The 21058-nt window shown below is 46.2% G+C and overlaps 1 long non-coding RNA gene across 2 annotated transcripts in view; it reads left to right on the forward strand.

Annotated features, from left to right (window-relative positions):
- The window catches only part of LOC129509900 (uncharacterized), a 64072-nt gene that overhangs the window by 41944 nt on the left and 1070 nt on the right, over nt 1–21058 (forward strand). Inside the window, exons 3-5 of one of the 2 annotated variants that reach the window (XR_008664432.1) lie at nt 13188–13343; nt 18701–18880; nt 19661–19928. This is a non-coding gene — a long non-coding RNA (uncharacterized LOC129509900). Of the gene's footprint in view, nt 1–13187; nt 13344–18700; nt 18881–19660; nt 19929–21058 lie in introns of those variants that run through there. The other variant, XR_008664433.1, reaches the window with a different exon arrangement.

A 21058-nucleotide genomic window follows, 5' to 3' on the forward strand; every position in this document is an offset into this window, starting at 1 on the left:
CCCCCATCCCAGAGGCCTTTTTGGACATATCATAGTGGTGACTGGGAGGGACTCAGGGCCCAGCCTGACTTGCCCATCCCAGTTCACTGCCAAGAACTATCCTCCCATTACTTAGAACTGCACTGTCCAATATGGTAGCCGCATGTGGCGAATCTGAATTGAGATATGTTATATTTGTAAAATATACATTGGATTTCAAAGATATAGTAAGGAAAAATGTAAAATCTCATTAATAATTTTTATATTGACTATATGTTGAAATATTTTGGATATATTGGGTTAAAATATATTAAAATTAATGTCACTTGTTTTACTTTTTAAAATGTCACTACTAGAAAATTTGAAATCACATATAATAGTTATGTACATTTATGGCTGTGTAGGGGAGGAAAAATGTCCCTATACTCTTCAACACTTTTCCAACTAGTCTACGAATTAAATTGACATCAGATAGATTAATAGGAGGAAAAAACCCCAAAGTTTAATTATGTGTACATGGAGGCACAATAATGAAATTGAGACCCAAAGAAATGACCAAGGCAGGCAGTTTTTAGACCTTTTAGACAGAGAGACAATAAATCTGTGAGGAATTGACAATACAAAGAAAACTTTGGAATCTTCAATTAGTAAGGAATACTAACTGGAATCTGGGCTGGGATAGTAAATTAGTAAAGTAACAATGGTTTCTTAATACAGCCTTCTTGGCTCTAAATTTCCCATCCCTGATGATAAGATGTCTCTGTGCCGCTTGGTACAGGGAGGGAATCTTTCACATGGAAGATTTATTTGTTGCTTTCTGGAGACAAAGATAGTTGTCAGAATGTTCTTTTTGCTTTGACTCTCTCTTAAGTGAATTTTATTTAAAACAATCAACATGTCAAAGTGGCACATTTTGAGGTGACCTGCCCTTGCCCCCTACACCATTTCTACAACATTGGCTTAAAAAATAATGACTCAAGGGATGCCTGGGTGGCTCAGCGGTTGAGCATCTACCTTTGGCTCAGGGCGTGATCCTGGAGTCTGGGGATCGAGTCCCACATCGGGCTTCCTGCGTGGAGTCTGCTTCTCCCTCTGCCTATGTCTCTTCCTCTCTGTGTGTGTGTGTCTCTTATGAATAAATAAAATAAAATCTTAAAAATAAAATTAAATTAAATAAATAAATGATGCTTCAAGATTAAGGAAAATCTGGATTAGAAAGAAGAGAGCTACATAACCTGAAAGTATGCTTACATGGAAAACATTCCCTGAATAAGCAACCTCAATGAAAAGCACTCAAACATTGCTTAGAAAGAACTCATACAACCCTGAGCATCCACTGTTGGCTATTTCATTAGGACATAGGTACTAGGGATGCCTGGGTGGCTTAGTGGTTGAACACCTGCCTTCAGCCCAGGGCATGATCCTAGAGTGATCCAGGATCCTGAACCACATCAGGTTCCCTGTATGAAGCCTGCTTCTCCCTCTGCCTATGTCTCTGCCTCTCTCTTTCTGTGTCTCTCATGAATAAATAAAATCTTAAAAAAAAAAAAAAAGGACAGAGGTACTAGACTAAGGACGTTATGTGTGTTAATTTACTTGCATATTACAACTGCCTTGTGAAGTAGGCATCATTTGTATATCTATTATACAGATGAGGAAACTGAGACACAGAGGTGGGATTTGACTTTTGGCAATCTGACTTAAGACCCTAACTGTTACTTCACACCCTATACCCCAACCTACTTCCTTCGACCCCTCACATGAGCTCTCCTTTCTGGATGTACTTTCTGAGAAGGATCTTTTCTTTGTTACTTCTATTTCCCCAGCAAGCCCATCCCACTTCCACCTTGGCATTAAAAAACCAAATACTACCATCTGTCCTGAATAGGGAAAGCCCTTCCCTAGAATCACAGGGTCCCGAATCCTGGAGTCTGGGGCAAAACCAAGTGTCTGACAATATGGTGCTCTCAAATTTCTCCTTTTAGCACCTCAGTGAATCATGAGAACACAGTTTTATATTTCTGGCCCTTACAACCTAAAGGCTAGGAAAATTTACCAGGTTGTATCTTTTTAACGGTCAAAGACTGGGTTGGTTTTTTGGGGTTTTGTTGTTTTTTGTGTTTTTTTTTTTTTACCTTTTGCATAATACTTCCCAAACCTTCCCAAACTGACAGTTGGCTGTTTGCGGATGTTCTGAACCTCAGCTAAGGAAATACTCTAAGGAGCAGCCAAGAGGGGCCCTCTTGGAACACAGTTCCCACAAAAGGAAGACGGTTAAATGCTGGTCAGATGAAGCCTTTTGCCTCTTTCACCTCTTTTTTTTTTTTTTCCCTAACTAATGGCCATGCTCTTTCTCTCTTTTCCTCAGAAGCCATGGAAGTTAAATGGTTTTGCTTTTGGTTTTTAAAAGTCTCAATAATAAGAATAATTAACTTATTCATCCCAGAAAGATGCTGCAATGGCCATCTTATTTGTGACATTACTGCAATTATTACTATTAGTACTACAAAGGGCACTCAGGGAATGAGGAGGCAGGACACCAAAGAGTGGTCACATGTTAGCTGTCTTCTTTTGCAGATGAGGCCACTAAGGCCCCAGGGGTATACAGCTCAACACAAGGCCATGTCCCAGTTATGAAAGAGCCTGGGTCAGAGCTGATTTCTGTTGGTCCAGAGGTTTGGGCAGAGCCTGGTCCCCAGGGTCGGATAAATCACCCCACCCAACAGAGCCACCACCATGTGATTAGCATAGGCATGCAAGCCCTCCTGCCTCCCCTTGGCCCTTTCTCAGACTTCTTATCTTTCGGGTGGCCCCTTCCTGATGTTTGTGTTGGATTTTGTTTATTTGTGATTTTAACTATTCCTGCTGCCTGAAACACTCTATTTTCAGATACCCACATGGCTAAATCCCTCGTCTTTTTTCAAGTCTTGACTCAACTCTGTTTTTTTGGGTTTTTTTTTTTTAAGTAAACTCTACACCCAATGTGGGGCTTAAACTTATGATCTTGAGATCAAGAATCACATGCTCTACTAACTAAACCAGCCAGGCACCCCAAATCTGACCTTAAGAAGGCTAATCCTGACTCCCATTTCATACTGCAGCCTCTTGCCACACCCTGTACCCCAGCCCACTTCCTTTTCTTTCTTCTATAGAATTTATCAACTCATTGTCTGCCTTCCCCACTAGAACATAAGCTGTAAGCTCCACGAGGATAGGGATCTTTTGTTTGCTGATGTACACCAAGCACGCAAAAGAATCCTTGGTCACAGCAGATGCTCAGTAAATACTGGTTGAAATGGAAAATGTCCAAAGCTGTTCTCCACGTTCATCAGCGTAGACTGTAAGAATATCAGGACAAGGATTGGGTCTCTGCCACAGGCCCTTGCAGTGCCAAGCATATAGGCAGGCCCTCCCTCAGGTTCAAAGTCAAGTCTAATTCATATAAAAATGTCAGAAGACTCCTCTGACTCCCTAAAATAATATTAGGGATTATTTTATTTCCCTAGTTCTTTACACTTTTATTTCATTTCTAACTGTTCTAGAAAATGAAAATAACAAATTAAGGTAAAATAAAATTCTGAGGAAGGAGAGAGCCTGAAAAACTCTGAGCAGGTTTCTCAGGGATGTGGACTGGAAACCAATCTGGTGGGAAGGAGCCAGGTCCTTTTTGCATCAGAGAACTGGCTCCAAGAGATTTTGAGACATCATAAGACTATTTTCCAGCACATAAAGAACGAGGTGATTAGCAGTTTCCCATCTCTACAGAGCAAGAGAATGTGTCTCTTTCTGAGTATAAGAGAGTTCAATGAAATTTAGGAAGAATGCCTTCCTTAGAAGGAGATGCAATGCTAGAACAGAACCAGGAGAAATTTGAGACTTCCAACCTTATTTATTTATTTTTTAGATTTTATTTATTTATTCATGAGAGACACACAGAGAGAGGCAGAGACATAGGCAGAGGGTAGAAGCAGGCTTCCTGCAGGGACCCCATGCAGGACTCGATCCCAGGACCCCGGGATCACACCTTGAGCCAAAGGCAGATGCTCAACCACTGAGCCACCCAGACGTCTCAAGATTTCCAACTTTAAAGTAATCTTTTGACTTTTTAAAAACAAACAAATAAAGCTCCATCATCCATAGGACAAAGTCGGTGTTTCCTTTCCCAATTCCTATGGATTCTAAACATTAGGGTCAGGGCGCCTGGGTGGCCCAATCAGTTAAGTGTCTGTCTTCAGTTCAGGTTGTGATCCCAGGGTCCTGGGATGGAGCCAGGCTCCCTGCTCAGTGGAGAGTCCACTTCTCTCTCTCCCTCTGCCCCTCCCCGCCTGCTTGTGTGTGCTCGCTCACTCTTTCTTACAGAAAAATATGTAAAATCTTTAAAAATAAATAAATAAATATTAGGGTCTTACAGTAGCAAGAAAAATGGAGTGGTTGGGGGTCAGGGCTTGGCCCGAGACTTCGAGGGTTCCAACCCGCCACTTCCTAGCTGTGATGTCAGGCGTGTTGGTTAACCATCCGTGCCTCAGTTTTATCATCATTAAATGAGATGATGATTGCACCAACCTCCTAGGAACACTGGGGATCAAACAAGTATCCTTGTGAAGAGCTGGCACATGACAACAAAGAATAAAGTCAGCACCCAGTCAGCACCCAGCAAATAAACTCCCTCACCATTGGGTGTGGTATAACTGGAAGTCCTTAAAAGCCTACATTACTTCCCCGAGGCAGAGGGCTGGAATAGGGACCGAAAGGGTAGTCTTAGTTGAGGCAGAAGCTATAAGGAGGCACACTGGATCTGGGAGCTGAAGATGGGAAATTGTGGGGAGAGGGTGGACAACTGGGAAGTCAGGATGCGAAAATGGCAGGAAAAAATCTGAGAATTTTAAACCCATTTTCCTTGATCTTGGGTGAGGAGGGACCTACAATGTGTCAGGAGGCCATGATGGTGAGGTCAGATCCTCACATACTTCTGCTAGGTTGGCCTTACCATCCCCTCCCCACATCCCCTCGGTGAAAACCAAGGCACAGGGCTCCGTTGAGGGGAGAGTAAAGGGGAGGGAGCCAGGACACACACATCTCTGTTCATGAGGCCAGGCGGAATTACAATTAGTAGTCCAGGTAGACTCTCTAGAAAAAAGATAGAATTGCTCTGAGCATCCCTTGCTATGGGCACATCATGACTATCTCCTTTGCTCTGCCTTGGGTGAATTTTTTCACTGCCTGTGCCACTGGCTCCACCCAATAGGGATGCCCCACAGCTCCCAGGTCCAATATCCCCCAGCTTGATCTGTTGGTTAATTTTCCCAGAGCTGAGTCACCTAGTAGTTCTTTTTCCACTGGAGAAATGTCTCAGAGAGTCTTCTTTTCCAGATCGGGAGCCTTCAAAACCTTACCCTCAAGGAGGAACTAGTTAGTGGTTGGATTTCAGACAGGGTGTGGTTTAGTAAGGGAATATTCTGAGGCAGGACCTTTACCAGTTTAGCAAATGCCAAACCAAGCCAAAAACACCATACTCATTCTTTGTTTACAAGTCAAGTCGTCCCACGTGCTGACAAAAGGGCTCCCCTTGACACTGGCACCGGGATCCCAGGAAGGGAAAGGTGACAGCGAATGCCCTACCTGCCAGTTCCACAGAGGCGCATACTTGAAGCAAGATGGAGGTGGAATGGAAGACCAAAGAGGGAAGTCAATTAGGCAACCACTCCTCCCTAAGGGAGGCCTTTATCACCCTCCCTGAACTCTGAACCTAGAATGGGGTTCCCATGTGGACAAAGGGGTCTTCCCTCTTTTTTTGTGATTTTATTCACACTCACAGAAAACTAAAGATAAAAAAAAAATAAATTTTTTTCACTTAAACCACTTTAGCTGAAAGGAACAAATTTACATGAAATCAAGCCAAGAGGTTACAGTACTTAAACTTTCCCTTTGGTTGGTGGTTTGTGGATCAGATGTGTTTCTTTTCCCAAGTCTTTTTCTTCTCGAATCAAATTACTTCGGACCCCTGTGAAAAATACCTCAACCTCTGCTACAAGCTGCCCACTGAACCACTAGTTGAACAAGTATTTATTGAGCACCTGCTATGTGCTAGGTGTGGGGCCCTGGGTGAGGCATGAACAAATCGAACCAGGCCCTCGAGAAGCTCTGTCTAGCCAAGACAAGTAAAGGACTTTCAGCCACCCACACCCTGGTTATGTCTATCATGAACACTACCGCAAAGGTTTGGTTTTTATGCTATAATGCTGTTGCAACAAAGTTTAAGAAAAACCTTCGCCAGTCACTGTCCATGATCTCACTGCCTTAGCACAACCATTTCCATCTGCTTCTTCTTCCAACTCCTTACTACAACATACCCATATTTTACAGCAGAAGCAATCACAATACATTTACCAGATAATATTTTTGCACCATTTAAATTTTTGTATATTCCTGCCTAGTCTTCATCATTAGCCTTTCCAAAAGGCTACGTGCTATCCTATCCTGATACCTGTGCCAGAGTTACAAACTATTCCCCTACTGTTGGACTTTCATGTTTTTGTGGGGTTTTTAGAGTTGCAGTGTTCACTGACTTAGCAATGCCTGTGGAGCACGTCCTCCATCCGAGGTCATGTGCTGACAGCATCGGGGCCAACAGCATCGGGGCCCAAGGAGCCACAGGCCAGCCATGGTCCTCACAGAGCTCAAAGTCGCATTGGCCCTTAAAGTCCTTAAAGGAACACCAGCAAACTGTTTCAATAAAGTGCAAAGACCCCTTGAAGGACATACCAAGTGCATCATGCTAAAAAGCCCCCCTAGAAGGAACCAGAGCCTGAGAGGCTCTACATTTTCACAATGACTGAAGTGTTCAAGGAAGTCCCAGCTCCCAAGGTTCGGTCCCTAGCAGAGCTGAAAGCACCTCCACACAAAGCTGTGTTTCTAAGTGGCCATTCTTTGGATTTCACTGGCAATAGAGGGAAATCCCACATGTATTTCAGAAGGAACTCCCTAACCCTGTGGACCATCCTGGAAACCCCAGACCCCCTCCTACTCATGGGAGAGTCTGGCATGTGGGGCTGCTTCACAGTCTGGCCTGGCTGTGGACCTTTCTTCTCTTCTCCACTTCTCACTCCAGGTGGGATGGAAAAGGAACCTGGAAGGTGACCCATGGCTTGGTTTCCCCACTGACTGACTTTCCTTCCTACTCTTTCCTTAGAAATAAGCTTTCTAAGAACTTTCTTTTCATTTACCCTACCCCACCAACACTCTCTTTCCCATAAAATCCCATTCTCTGGTCCCCACCCTACTCTAGCTGCCAGAAACTGATGTAGAAGAAAAACCAAAGGTACACAGACCAGCTGGAAACCCCAGCCCCCAGGAAGCCTTGGGTTCAGTTTATGTGCCTGGGGGTTCTCCCTTTCTCAAGACTTTCAGTTGTGTCTCTAATGGTGGGAGGAGAGATGGTTACTGGTCAAATTTGCCCTTCTGCCCTTCTGGCACAAGAGAACTCCTCGTGTTCTCCCCCTCCAAGGTTGGCTCCAAAGGCCCATCTCCAGTGCTTGGCAAATTTTGGGAGGTTTGGCAAAGCACTTATCACATAAGATCATGCTGTATTGTGAAGAGCAGTTCCCTTGCCCCTAACGCCTCACAAGCAGGCACAGATCCCACAATGACAGCCTGGCTGGAATAGCAAATAAGGAGTCTTCTCTGGAAGCTTCAGCCTTTCCTAGTCTTTGTGAGACAGGGGATCCGAGACAAGTCATATCCAGACCCAGTCCGGCCTGGTGATGGGATGACAGAAGGACCCTCCCCACCAGCAGAGGGCCACATACCAAGTACACTAGGCATTTTGGTCTGGATTCCAGAACTAGCAGCAGACCTGAATTAGGCTCCAGGAGTCTGGTTTTTTTGTTTTGTTTTGTTTTGTTTTGTTTTGTTTTTAAGTAGGTTCGATGCCCAGTGTGAAGCTTAAACCAGGGCTTGAACTCATGACCCTGATCAAGACCTGAGCTGAGATCAAGAGTCCAATGCTGGGCAGCCCAGGTGACTCAGTGGTTTAGCACTGCCTTCAGCTCAGGGCCTGATCCTGGAGACCCGGAATTGAGTCCTGAGTCGGGCTCTCTGCATGGAGCCTGCTTCTCCTTCTGCCTGTGTCTCTGCCTCTCTCTCTCTCTCTCTCTCTCTCTGTATGTCTCTCATGAATGGATAAATAAAATCTTAAAAAAAAAAAATAAGAGTCCGATGCTAACTGACTGAGCCATTTAGGCACCTCTGGAGTCTTTTTTATAAGCACCCCAGTGATTCTAATGTTAACCAAGGCTTGGGCCCAAGCCCCTCCTCATGCCAGCCAGGAGCTAAGCCTCTGGGAGGGCTGTGCCTTGGCCACAGCAGCACAGCGTCCCGGAGGGGAGGGGGGGGGGAGGAGGGGGAGGGGGAGGAGGGGGAGGGGGGGAGGGGGAGGAGGAGTTCTCGGCTCCATGCTCCACAGCTACTCCTTGGCGTACCACCTCCTGTATAGTATAGTACCCATTATTTATCCTGTATAGTCCCCGTTATTTATGTCAAACAGCTGTCCTTGCGGGACCCCAGGCTCCCCATCTCCCTTACTGCAGCCTCCTAGTTTTCAAGCTTGGCTGCATATTGTAATCACCTGGGAGCGTTAAAAACTCCAGAAAGCCTTCAGTGGAGTACAAGAATCATCCTCTGGTATTGATGAAATTTTGGAATATAGGTGGGGTCTGGAGCCGACAACCAGGAAAGAATTCTCGAGACGTCTGGTGCAAAATGGTAGTTTTATTAAAGCACGGGGACAGGACCTGTGGGCAGAAGGAGCTGCTGCCCTGGGCCTGTGAGGAGTGGCTGATTATATACCCAGGAGTTGGGGGAAGTAAGCAAAAAGGAGATTCCAGAAGGATTTTTTTTAAGATTTTATTTATTTATTCATGAGAAACACACACAGAGAGAGGCAGGGACATAGGCAGAGAGAGACGCAGGCTTCATGCAGGGCACCTGATGTGAGACTCGATCCTGGGACTCCAGGATCATTCCCTGGGCTGAAGGCAGATGTTCAACTGCTGAGCCACCCAGGCATCCCCCAAAAGGATTTTCAAATGCTAAGGAGGACCTACAAAATCCTGGAGGCCTTGCCATTGTCAAATTAAAGATGGCTTTTCCCTCTGGCAAGGCATTAAGACAATTGGAAACTTCCCGAAGACACATATATCCCACTCTGAGGTATGGGATTGTTTGTGGGATATCAGCTGTGCTTTGTCCTCAGCCAGCCCTGCTCCCTCATCAATATTCCATCTCCACCATAACCCCCTTCCCCCAGGGCTACCCCCAGCCTCTGGCAATAGGCTAGAAGGGATTTCTGTGACTGTCTGAGATTGAATGCTCATTTTGCTCCGTCCACTTTATGAACCAGCTGCATCAGTGGGATCTAAGCTTGAGAAGGACCGAAGACTTCAGGGGAAGGGAGATAGCACTTCACTCTCCTAGGCCCCCAGCTCGGGCAGGAGGCCTTAAGGTTAGACAAACACAGCTATCCGCTCCAGAAGCAATCGAGTCATGCACTGCCCTCGGGCCACCCAGTGGAAAATGGGACCTTCCCGCCCCCTGAACATGTTGCCAAATACCAGGGGAAGGAGCTAACAGGGTGGTAGGAGCTACAGCAGGCAGAGAGAGCTAGTGTCTGAACCCTGCTCTGTCTGCCAAGATCGGGCCCTTTCAGCTTCTAAAGTAGCCAAGCTAGGACTCAGATCCAAGCTTCCAGATTCCACATCTGGTGCTCTTCCCCATTAGTTGCTGTTGAATAATCGCATGAAGATCTCAGAGCTCCCCATGAAAGTCATCGCCAAGCTCTCCTCAGAAGAGGGGTGCTGACAGTGACACCTCCAAGTCGGCAGCCCCCAGGCCCCCGTGCACTCTCTTCCTCTCTGTCTCCCCAGCTCTGGGTCTAACTTTTCCTTTCTTCGTTATTCCAGATCCTTGGTCTCGGTATTTCTGGGCCAATGTGACTGAGGTCTAAAACAAAACATGCTTGAATTTTTTAAGAAATAGACCCTACTGTGTCCCAAACCAAACCCCCAACCCCACCCCCACCCCCACCCAAGGAGAATCACTAGTCCATGCCCAGAAAAGGCGGAAAAGTTTGGACTTGTAGCAGCAACTCATCTCTATCTCTCTTTCTCTTTCTTTCTCTCTCTCGCTCTCTCTCTCTGTCTCTCTCTCTGGCTCCTGTCCCAGGCTGTGTCCCGGCCCTGAGCTGCATCTCCAAGGACAGGGAAATCTTGAGTGTTTTACATATAATAAGACTATCTTCAGGTCAGCTGACAATCTGGTCCAACAGAGGACTCAGAGATTGCTTCCCAAGGTCTGCTCAACCTGGAGAGCACTAACACGCAGCCAGCCTGGGAGATAGCTTGGAGGGGTGGGGCAGTCAGGCTAGGCATCCAAGGTCCTTGGTCCTTGTTGGTTGACTCCTTGCCATTTGTGACTTGGTCAAAAGAGCACTGAAATTAAATGGAGGAGATGGGTTCATTTGTCACTCCATTAATCTATTCACTCCTCATCCATTCATTCATTTGCTCATTCAATAGTTTGGGGGCATCTGCTATGAGTCTGGCACTGCTATGTACTAGAACAGTAACAAGACACCCCAAGGAGCTTAGTTATGGTTTTCTCAAAGGAGTCCATGACCCTTAAAGGGTGCTTAACTTCTAAGACCATTAAAGAAACCCCTTAAGACAATGATGAACTTTCTTCTGAGAAAAATGACTGACCATAAAATTATTTGTGTAATTTTAGGGATCTCAATGAAACTCCCTCCCTCAGGTTACATCTCCCTGTCTGATGACTTCTCCCTGGGATCTGCCACCAATTCTCATTCATTCCCTACTGTAGGCCTAAGTTTCCCCATTTGTAACATGAATTCTCTGGACTCCCTTGGCTAAATGATTCCTGACCTGGTCAAATCTCAGAAATCACAGATTTTAGAAGTGTCCATCTAACCCTCCAATTCTTAGCAGGGCCGGGTGAAATGGGAACAGGATGAGGAAAGTATGTATGATCTTGGAAGTACCTGAGAGTGAATAGAAGGTAGAAGACAGAAAGCATTGTCCTTAAAGAGAGATAGAAGGAAAGAATACTCCCACCCCAGCCCACCGTATAATTAATCTTCCCCCAGGACAAAGGTTGTCTGGATGGAGTAAGAGTTAAATCCCTCTTAGGTGCTAAGCTTGGGTGCTAAGATGACACCCAGAAGCCACCCCTTTAATCAGAGGAATTCCCAGGAAGATGAGGTCACCAAATCCCTCATTCATTTAACAATTATTGAGGAATGGTCCAAGGGAGACCCGGGTGAACAGGCTAGAGGAGACCCCTGACCTGGAGGGGTTTCCTTTTGGGAGGAGTAGAGACAGACCACTTGTATGTAAAACAAGCAAGATCATTTTAAGTAGTCATAAATGAGGAGAGAATAGAGAGTAATGGGATAATCAAGGAGTGGAGGCTACTTCACACCACTCAAAAAGTGATGTTTGAGATTAGGCCAGAATGATAAGAACAAGCTAGCCAGGAGAAGAAGGGGGAGGGGCTTTCCCGGCAGAGAGAGCAGCAATGGGAAAGCTCCTGTGGTAGGAAGGAGTTTGGCAAAGCAGCAACAGGGAGAGTGGGAGGCAGTGGTGTCTGAGAGGCAGGGCGGCCTTAATAGCCAGGAGCTGGAAGCCACTGGAAGTTTTCACAGAGAGGCAAGAACGGAGGCCTTTAAGTGGGTCCTCCTCCCCTTCTCCCTCTGACCTCATCGCTTCCCTCCCTCCCCCTCCTCCCCCAGCCACACTGGCCTCCTTGCTTTTCTACAAATAGGACCATTCCAGGCCACTCAGTGGCTGTTCCCTGTTCCCGATCACCTCGCCCCCAGATATCCACGGGTGCGCTCCCTCACCTGTGCCAATCTTTGCACAGATGAAGGCAATATCCTCTCACCTCCAAACTGCAAATTGTACTTCCTCCACCTACCACTCTCCACTTTCCTCTGTTGTCTTCAACATAATCATTTTCTCACACGTGAAATCATCTGCGTATTCATGGGTTTATTGCTGTCTCTCGGCCGAGATGTCAGCTCCTGGGGGCAGGGGTTCTGTGCTGCTCCCTCCTACTCCCCAGCACCTGAACAGTACCTGACACTAGCAGGTGCTCTGGAACTATTTCTAGGATGAATGAAGCACTTAGGAGGCAGTTGCAGTAGTGGCTGACAGTAGGATGACAGTGGGCTTGGAAAAGGACGGTAACAGATGAGATGGAGGCAAAGGGCAGGAAAGTGAGGCTGAGCAAGTCCAGAGCTGGCTGGTCCAAGGTCCAAGCTCTTTTGCTGTGCCCACATAGTAGGCCTGCAAAGCTGAAAATGCCAGACCCCCCATTATTAGCATAGACACCTGAACTAGATCAGAGACAAAAAACCAACAAACTAATTTTTAAGACTATGCCCAGACCCCTAAATTCCTACAAAATGTCAATAAGGGGGACCTAGGTGGCTCAGTCGGTTGGGCATCAAACTCTTGGTTTCAGCTCAGGTCACCATCTCAGGGTCAGGGGATGGAACCCAAGGTCAGGCTCCAGGCTCAGTGAGTGGGGAGTCTCCTTGAGATTGTCTCCCTCTCTCTAAAATAAATAAATCTTCTTAAAAAATGTAAATACGTAGCTAACCTAAATTTACAATAGAACTTAGTATATTGTTTTCTTTTTCTTTTGAGATATAATGCCCATACCACGATATGCACCCTTTTAAATTCAGTAGTTGTTTTTTTTTTTTTTTTTAGCATATTCACTACTATCTAATTCCAGAACATTTGCATCACTCCAAAAAGGAGCCTTAAACCCATTAGCAGGTGCTCCCCATCCACACTCACACTACCTCAGGCCCCAGCAAGCACTAAATCTGCTTTCTGCCTCTATGGATGTGTCTATTCTGAACATGTCATATAAATAAAAACATACAATAAGGAGCCTCTTGTGGCTGGCTTCTTTACCTAATATAATGTCTTTGAAGTTTGCCCGTGGTGTAGCATGTACTTGTGGCTGAATAACATTCACCTGTATAGATGCACCTCATTTTGTTGATCCATCCATCCGAGGATGGACATTTGAGTCATTTCGACTTTTTGGCTATTACGGTTGTGCTGCTATGAGCATTCTGTACAAATGTTTGTGTGGACATCAACTGTATTTCTGTTTTTCAGCATATACCCAGGAGTGGAACTGCTGAGTCAGACAGTACCTCTGTTGTGGAACATTTTGAGGAACTACCAGACTGTTTTGTAAAGCTTCACCTCTGTTATCATCCTCTGTGTTGCTGAGGTGGGGAGGAAGTGAGATGACTCACTCATGATCACCAGGTATGAATGGTGCACCGGGGTGGGGTTGCTGCTCTTACAAAGGAATCCTCTGCTTCCTTGTGGTGCATTTCACCCATGCTTCAAAACTTTTGGGTGCTTTCTGGATGCCAGTCACTAGTCTAGGTGCTGGAGATACTAGAGGTATTTGAGAACAAGAGAGACATGACCCCTGCCTTCTTGGAGACACAGTCCAGTGGGGAAAACACAGTGACCAGATAATTACAGTTTTGACAGTGCAATGGGGAAGTCCGGGAGAGGATGTACCTCAACTTAACCAGTCCTTTGTGCAGTAAGAGCCTGGGCTCGGAGCCAGCCAGCCCAGGCTTAAATCCCCGCACCCCACATGCCAGCTGGAAGACTGGGCAAAATCCCAAGCCCCCATGCTTCCATTTCTCATGTGGGAAACAGAGTAATAGTATCTACTCTGAGGGTATCAGGTGGATTCAGCACATCAAAGCTTATAAAACACTTCAAACCTGGTGCTGGTAAACCCCAAAAAAGTACCAGCTGTTGACATTGCTGTTAGACTCTCTACACCTTACCCATCACTTGGGAACATGAATCCTGGTCCCTCAAACTGGCGCTGTTTCAACTGTTCCTATTTGCAGCACCACCACCCCCCACCCCACATGGTCCTGGCTGCAATCAAACAGAATTCCCACAATGCTCTGTTCCAGCGTCCTGCAGTGTGGCTCATCTGGTTTGATGCTCCAGTTAGAACATTTGACTACCAGGTTCCTTGTTGTACAGGAAAGAAATGCTTTTTTTCTGTTCTTTTCTCCCTACCTAGATTATAAGCTCCTTGAAGCCAATCTGTCTCACTCCTGCAATGCTAAAACATGCTGGCAAGAAAACAAATGGAGGCAAAGTCTCAGAGTGGGTGGTAGGGGCTTCAGAGCACAGGCTCTGAAGCCACACAGACCTGGTGATGAGCCCTGCTCTGCCCCCTTGAGCCACCTGACCTAGGGCAGTTTGCTGAGAGCCTCTGGGCCCCCTTTCCTCATCTGTGAAATGCAGCCAGGGGCAGCTGCTTCTCAGAGCCATGTGGGGGGATCAGCAGTGGGCTGTAGAAGTGCCTTGTTGGGGCTCAGTTGATAACCCATAGTGAGTGGTTGCCACTAGTCACATCATGGCAGAGCTGCACAGGAGCCAGAGCCCTGCCAGGGCAGCACACCCTGCAGAGGCAGCTAAGTACAGGAAGTACACAAGGTCAAAAGGAAAATGAGCTCTCAGAGATGTCTTCTGATCACTATCATGTATACTGGGTAGAATGGAACAGAATTTGCTGTTTGGGCTTCTTTTTTTCTCTCCTCTCCTTACCTCATAGATGCTTCTTTTGCTATTTTTATTAAGTAAAAATGGTACCAGAAAGTATTGATGTAAACCTACCCGGGAAATTATTAAGAAATGCACAAGAGCAGGGATTATGTAATCCCCAAACTGCCAGGCCTCCTCATCAGCCCACCAGCTGGAGAAATACTCTTAACTCCTGAGCTACACTCTTCCTAACAAGTGTCCTGGGTTGGCTTTAATACATTATACAAGAGTTATGACAGAGCATAGTTAAAAATTCCTCCAACTAAAAAATACAAATAAAAATAAATTCCTCGGGATCCCTGGGTGGCGCAGCGGTTTGGCGCCTGCCTTTGGCCCAGGGCGCGATCCTGGAGACCCGGGATCGAATCCCACATCGGGCTCCCGGTGCATGGAGCCTGCTTCTCCCTCTGCCTGTGTCTCTGCCTCTCTCTCTCTCACTGTGTGCCTATCATAAATAAATAAAACAAACAAAAAAATTTAAAAAAAAATAAATAAATAAATTCCTCCCACTCCGTGGTGTCCTACAAAGGTGGACCACACATCAGCAGTGCCTGTCACATATTTAATCTTCAGAAATTTGTGAGGAATAATAACATGTTGCCTTTGAAGCATGTCTTTTCTTCAAGTGGGCTTCATTAAGGATGAGCTGTTTATTTGAATCTAAAGCAGTCACAGAATTTGTCTATTGCAATAAGCAAGGATCCAGAAATATAAGTTTTGCGTGTATATATATATGTGTGTGTGTATGCACATTTAAAATGCATATATATATATATTATTTTTCAAAAGATTTTATTTATTCATTTATTTTGAGAAAGAGAGATAGTAGAGGAGGGGCAGAGAGAGAGAGAGAGAGAGAGAGAGAATCCCAGGCAGACTCCTCAATGAGTATGGAGCCCGACTCAGGCAGATCCCACGACCCCAAGATCACCACTCAAGCAGAAACCAAGAATCAGATGTTCAACTGATAGAGCCACTCAGGTGTCCCTTTATATATATTATTTTATAAGTGGCTTCCCATTTTTTCCCATGGCCATTCCAAGAGGCAGCACTCATGTGGGGAGGGTCATTGCCCCTGCAAGTCTCATTGTGGTACCTGAGCTTCTTCAGGTATCCAAAAGAGGCCCCAGTGGCCCCGGCTTCATGTCCATTTTATATTCAGAAGCACTTATAAACCAAGAGAATTCTGCACAGGAGGAACTCCTAAATATAATTCTGGACTCAGAGAACTCTCTTTTTGGTAGGGGTGTACCTGAAACTCACGTTTACTTAGCAAACCCCTGAGGTAGAGTGAATGAATTGTGCAGACGAGGTCAAGTGTGTGTGCTGGGAGGGCGATGGCAGGAGTGGGTGGTAGAGAGGTCTTTAAAGATTTAAGAAAACTTAAGAGAACAAACTCTTCTAAGACCCCAGTTTGGTCAAGGCACATGCTAATTATAAACCATTCTTATCTAGATTCCCTTCTTCAAATATACACTCAGACTCTTCACTAATCTGTATTTTGCCCCAAATTGATCAATTTTTTTTCAAGATTTTATTTATTCATGAGAGACACACAGAGAGAGGTGGAGACATAGGCAGAGGGAGAAGCAGACTCCCTGGAGCCAGATGCAGGACTTGATTCCAGGACCCCAGGATCATGACTTGAGCCAAAGGCAGACGCTCAACCACTGAGTCACCCTGGTGCCCCTGCTCTAATTTGACTATGAAATAAAAAATTGGTTGGAGGCAGGACAAGAGAATTGGCTTCCCTTTGGTGGTGCCTTGAGCTGGGCAATAAAAAAGAAGAGAAGGAAAAGAGAAAACAGAGAAGAGGAATACTCTGGTCCAGACTGAACTGATATTAAAGGAAACCTGAAGAGAGGACTCTGGAATCCATGCACCGCTAAGCCCTACCCATACCAACACCCCAAGGCTTTGCCCCCAGACTTTCTGAATCAATAACTGAGGAGAAATAGCATATCTGAAATGCACCCTGACTCAGATGACTCAGGGCCTGTGGGCATAGCTCTCTCAAACCCCAACCTCAGATGCCTGCATCTTGAATCACTCTTGATCTCTTTGGGGATTTGAGTTTGCCCTGACTCTCAGAGGGATTTATGAGAGGCACATTCCCCCCACATTTCCGCCCTGTTTGTAGGTGGAGGCAGTTGAGAGATTGTAGGTCATCCTCTACTTATTTCCAGTAGGTTCCTTTGGTCACCAGCAGCAGGCTCTCCACCACTGCCAAGAGGTATTTGGGGAGGGGAGTCTAGGCCCACTTCTGGGGCTGCTCAGCTCATGACCGGAAGACTCCACTTCCAGGCAGCCTGGATGCAAAAGCCTTTGGCCTACTTTCCTTTCGATTTCAGCAAGGGTGAACACTCTGTGCGTCTCTGCAGTTTGGTTCTTGTTAAAATCCTGAACCTTTTCTCTGATTGAGGAGGAAGGTCTTGGATAAAGAAGAGGCTAAAAAAATCCTGGGACTTCCCTAGGTTATGTCTCAGGGAGAAAACCTGTTCTTTCACAGTCAATCAAGAGTTAGGAGGGAGGGGACACCTGGGTGGCTCCCTTGGGCTTGGTCGTGATCCTGAGGTCCTGGGATTAAGTCCCAAATTGGGCTCCCCTCAAAGAGACTGCTTCTCCCTCTGCCATGTCTTTGCCTCTCTCTGCATCTCTCAAGAATAAATACATAAAATCTTAAAAAAAAAAAAAAGAATTGGGAGGGAGGATGAGAACTGGGAAGGATTCAAGGCCTCCACTGCCTTCACCTTGGGTGCCTATTGATATCCTGTGTTTATTTCTACCACTTGGTCTCCTGGTTAGATGTGGAACCAGAAGGCCTGCCCTCCATCCCACTTCCTTCTCTCCAAGGTTGATGCTGACACAGAGGGGAGAGGGCATCAGACTAAGCCAGCAGGGACCTGGGGTCCTGGCTCTGCCACCTGCCATGCGATGGGCCTTGGGGGATTCACTGCACATTTCTAGCTTGATTTTTTTCTCCCCTAAACACGGGGCTTCCACCCCGGGGGTGAGAACCTCTGAAATGGCACGCAGAATTTGAATGATACACATGCATTCTCCTGAAGAGAAGAGTCTGTGGCTTTCCCCAGTGTCTGAAAGCGTTCCCTGACCCTCATGTCTGAGGACACTGTTCTCTGGCTCTGGGCACCATGGGGGCCATTTCCTGGGTTTGCCATTTTTCAGAGGTTTTTTTTTTTTTTTTCATTTGTCAGAGATTTATGCAGGCTCTTACCTCAGTGACTTCCCACTCAGACATCTGCCCAGAACCCACTCGGGGTCTCCTGCCACCCACAACTACTATTCCTTTGCTTAACAAGTCTTGTTCATGGCTGCTGAGCCAGGAGGTCAAGTTCTGCAGGCTGACACTGTCACCTCTCACCAGCTGGTCACCAGAATATGTGCCTTCCACAGCGGGCACATCTGCGGGTGGGGGGTTGGGGGCGTGCACCCCAAGGACACTGTTAGGGGCTGGGCAGCTAACACCCCAGCCATTGCTCCACCCAAGACCTTCCTCTTGGAGCAGAGAGAAGATTCAGGATTTTAACAAGAACCAAACCACAGAGACTCACAGAGTGTTCACCCTTGCTGAAATCTGAAAGGAATGTAGGCCAAAGGCTTTTGCATCCAGGCTGCCTGGAAGTGGCGTCTTCCCGGCAAAAGCTGAGAGAGCTGAGCGGTGCAGGAAGTGGGCCCAGACTCCGCTCCCCACCCCTTCCCTGCATCCTCCAGACTCAGCCCACAGAGCAACCTATGGAGAGCCCACTCTCCACAAGCCCACAAGCCGAGCCGGTGGGAGAAGGTGGTGGAAACTTCATTTAAAACGAACCCAATTGTTTCTGATTTGCTCTATGCACCTATACCAGCTCCAACCCCAAAGCTTCCCAAGGTGTTATTCTCTTCTTCCTCGGAGGTCCTAGCTCTGCTTCCCCGCCAGGGCTGGGGCGTGTCTGGGTCAGGCTTGGGTGCCGCGAGCCTGATTAATTGAAGAAGGGAGCACCGACAAAAATCCACGGGGCTCCTGTGTCTTTCTCTGACAGGACAGAAGGGCCAGAAGGCAGCGAGGAGCCAGTGGCTAGCAGGTGCCAGCCCACCGTCCTCTCCCCCGGTCCCAGAGACACAGAAGGGCCCCCCAGGCTGCCACGGGAGGCTCTCAACACAAACAGAGGCCAGACAACTCTAACCAAAAACCGTGTGACCTTTGTCTGCAGACCAGACAGGTGAGAGAGGGAGTTACTATTTCTACTAGATGCCATTTGTCTTCTCTTGGGGTCAGCAGGGACCCTCCTCTTAAAATACATCTTCACCTGGGTTGGGGAGCATTTTGGCCATCTAGGGCTGTCCAAGGAGCCCTCCTCAGAATCGTGTTTTAAAATACATGAAAGAGAGGCACCTGGGTGGCTTAGTTGGTTAAGTGGCTGCCTTCAGCTCAGGTCATGATCCCAGGGTCCTAGGATGAGCCCTGCATCTGGCTTCCTGCTCAGCGGGGAGCCTGCTTCTCCCTCTCCCTCTACCCCCAACTTGTTCATGCTCTCTCTCTCAAATAAGTAAATAAAATCTTTTTAAAAACACATAAAAGATACATAGAATTTCAATTAAAACACTCATATTGAATACCAGTAATCAAAATATCTATTTGTGATATTGTGACTCATGCTTTTTTTTTTTAAAGATTTTATTTATGTATTTGAGAGAGATAGCAAGAGAGAGCATGAGCAGGGGGTGGGGAAAGGTGAGAACAAGTCTAATACTTCCCTTAATTTTGATGGGGGGGTGAACTTAAATGATATTTCAAGATACACACAACAACCATAAAGTAATATGAACATGCCTGTGATTTCTATGGATACAGAGTCACTGTTCACATTAATGTGGTTTGACACCCACATCAATAACGGAAGAAAATGCTCAATTTCAGTTAGTGGTTGGTGGAAATTAAGGTGTAATTTATTCCCAGGCCAAATTTACATACTCCTTTAGATTTAATCTTGTATCTTCAGGATTAAGTATCCTCAGTCCAGATCCTTCCACAGCACTGGTTCTCAGCCCCTTGCAGCAGTTCTCAAATCTGGCTGCATAGTAGAACAGCTGGTGAGCTGGAAGCCCAGACCACGCCTGACCACCTAGAATGCAATCTCAGGGACACCCAGGGTTGCTCAGTGTTGAGCATCTGCCTTTGGCTCTGGTTGTGATCCCAGAGTCCCAGGATCGGGTTCTGCATTGGGTTCCCTGTGAGGAGCCTGCTTCTTCTCCCTCTTCCTGTGTCTCTGCCTCTCTCTCTGTGTCTCTCATGAATAAATAAATAAAATCTTAAAAAAAAAAATAGAATGCAATCCCTGAGGTTGGGGCCCTGGAATGCTGTTTTTGTTTTGTTTTAATTTTATTTTATTGAAATTCAATTAATTAACACATAGTATATTATTAGTTTCAGAAGGAGAGTTCAATGATTCATCAGTGGCATAGAACACCCTGTGCTCATTCCATCATGTGCCCTCCTTAATGCCCATCACCCAGTTATCCCTTACCTGCAGGGATTGTCCCCACCCCCCTCCACTTCAGCACACCTCATCTTGTTTCCTAGGATTAAGAGTCTCTTAAGGTTTGTCTCTCTCCTGCTCTCTGATATCATCTTGTTTTATTTTTCCCTCCCTTCCCCTATGATTCTCTGTTTTGTTTCCTAAATCCCACATATGAGTGAAATCATATAATTGTCTTTCCCTGATTGATTTATTTCACTTAGCATAAAACCCTCTAGTTCCATCCCTGTTGCTGCAAATGGCAAGATGTCATTCTTATTGGTGGTTGAGTAGTAGTCTATATATATATATATATATATATATATATATATATATATATATATATATACATATATAAACATATATATCTCCCACATCTTTATCCATTCATGTGTCGATGGACATTTGGGCTCCTTCCATAGTTTGACTATTGTGGACATTGCTGCTATAAACTTTGGGGTTCAGATGCCTGGCATCCTGTTTTGCCTTGTTTTATTAATTCCCCAGATCCTACCATGCAGCCAGGATGAAGAGCCACCAGCTAGAAGAATAGTACCAGGGGAGTGAGCCTCACTGGGTTAGAGAGATGGGCACGACAGCAAGCCTGAACTCCGCTCCCATGACTAGAGTATGGGCATTGCTGCTCACTCACCGTCTTTAAAGACCTACTGGGTGCTAGCCCAGGCTAGGTGTTGTGTTGGGCATAGACAACACCACAGAGGCCATCCTAGACCTGCACTCCCCCCAACCTTCGGCTCCTGATGCTCTTTCTTGGGTTGGGCCCTCCCTCCGAACTGACAGACCCTGCAGGGTTGCATCCACTCTCTCTTTCAGCTCCATACCCTGGTCCATGCACAATCTCTCCCCACCTACCTCACCCCT

Source organism: Nyctereutes procyonoides, unplaced genomic scaffold (assembly GCF_905146905.1).
Source record: "Nyctereutes procyonoides isolate TBG_1078 unplaced genomic scaffold, NYPRO_anot_genome, whole genome shotgun sequence".
Lineage (NCBI taxonomy): Eukaryota > Metazoa > Chordata > Mammalia > Carnivora > Canidae > Nyctereutes > Nyctereutes procyonoides.